At 32.9% G+C, this 1543-nt stretch overlaps 1 long non-coding RNA gene across 1 annotated transcript in view; it reads right to left on the reverse strand.

Moving 5' to 3' along the window:
- LOC128249637 (uncharacterized) overlaps positions 1-1543 on the reverse strand; it is a 115897-nt gene that overhangs the window by 39215 nt on the left and 75139 nt on the right. The window lies entirely within an intron of this gene.

The following is a 1543-nucleotide window of genomic DNA, read 5'->3' on the forward strand; positions in this document are numbered from 1 at the left end:
ATATATATATATATATATATATACATACATACATATATATGCATACATATATATATATGCATATATACATATATATATTTCGGAGCGAATGGTTCTTTTATTACAATCCTGTAAATAATAATAAAGGAATTTATTATATAAGCTTAAGGCTTATTGTGACCACCGTACAATGACTAAGGAAAATAGTCTAATATGCACCTTCATTAGACTATTTTCCTTAATTGCTGCACGGTGATTGCCATAAGCTTTAAGCTTATATAAAAATACCATATATATATATATATGTAGGAGTATCATAATCTGAAGGGGTACTCACTACAGAAATGCAAACGAAAATTGAGAAGGAGTACATCAGAAGGGCGAGGAAGCTAATGAAGTCAAATTAATCAGCACTGAAAATATAACACTCGGCATAGACACAGAAATCAGAAAATTAGGTCACAGTCACCCATACACATACCTATGAATAATGAAAGACAAGATTAGGAGAGAATATTACAGAAGAGTTAGACTAATATTAGACACTGAATCCAATGCTAAAAAAATAAGATAATAGGGATAAATACGCTTGCCATATCAGTCATAAACTACAGCTCCAACATTATAAACTGGAAGATTACTGAATTGAAACTGACAAACTGACAAAGAAATAGAAGCTAATCTCCCAGACGTAGTAATCAAGAAATGGGGGAAAAAAAACACCTGTTTACTGATAGACATTGCAGTCCTTTCTGACCAAAATATTGCCTCAAAAGAAGTTGACAAATTGTCAAAGTATAAAGACCTGGTAGCTGAAGTATTCAAAATATGGGGCATGGTTGTAAAAACAATACCTGTTATAACTGGAGTGCTGAGTATGATAAAAAAAAAACAACATATCAACAAAAACATAGAAATTATACTTGGATCCTCAACACTACACACTATCCGAAAAATAGTCCTGCTAGGAACAGCCCACATCCTAAGCAAGACATTATCAAATCAATAAAACAACTCAAACAAAACAATCCACAAACATATGACACTCTCTATATAGCAAATATTCAATGAAACAAATAACCACCAATAGGTCGATTAGCCAACAAAAGTACATAACTCGCATTACACGCACAGCACACAGTACAATCACTAATACAACAAAAGATTGCAGCCAGAGCCCATAACAAAACAGACTAATGCAATACAATACCAGGAAGAATTTTCACACTTCCCCAACAAAAAAAAAAAAGAACATACAATGCTTCACACACTCCCAACAACGTAACACGAAGGTGTAGCAGACGTTGCAGTAGAAATTTGCAGTATAAACTATGAAATGTTGAATAATAATAATAATAATAATAATAATAATAATAATAATAATGTCATAGGTGCCCTGGGAATGACAGCGAAACGGGCTGATTACTACCTAGCTCAGATACCAGGAAACCCCAAAATGGCTGAAGTTCAAAAGATAGTGCTCATGGGAACTGCCCATATCCTACGTAAAATACTGTCTATGTGATCTCAAATTTTAAAACAAGCACATAATTTTCTTATGGTT

This window comes from Octopus bimaculoides, chromosome 16 (genome assembly GCF_001194135.2).
Source record: "Octopus bimaculoides isolate UCB-OBI-ISO-001 chromosome 16, ASM119413v2, whole genome shotgun sequence".
In the NCBI taxonomy this organism is placed as follows: Eukaryota; Metazoa; Mollusca; class Cephalopoda; order Octopoda; family Octopodidae; genus Octopus; species Octopus bimaculoides.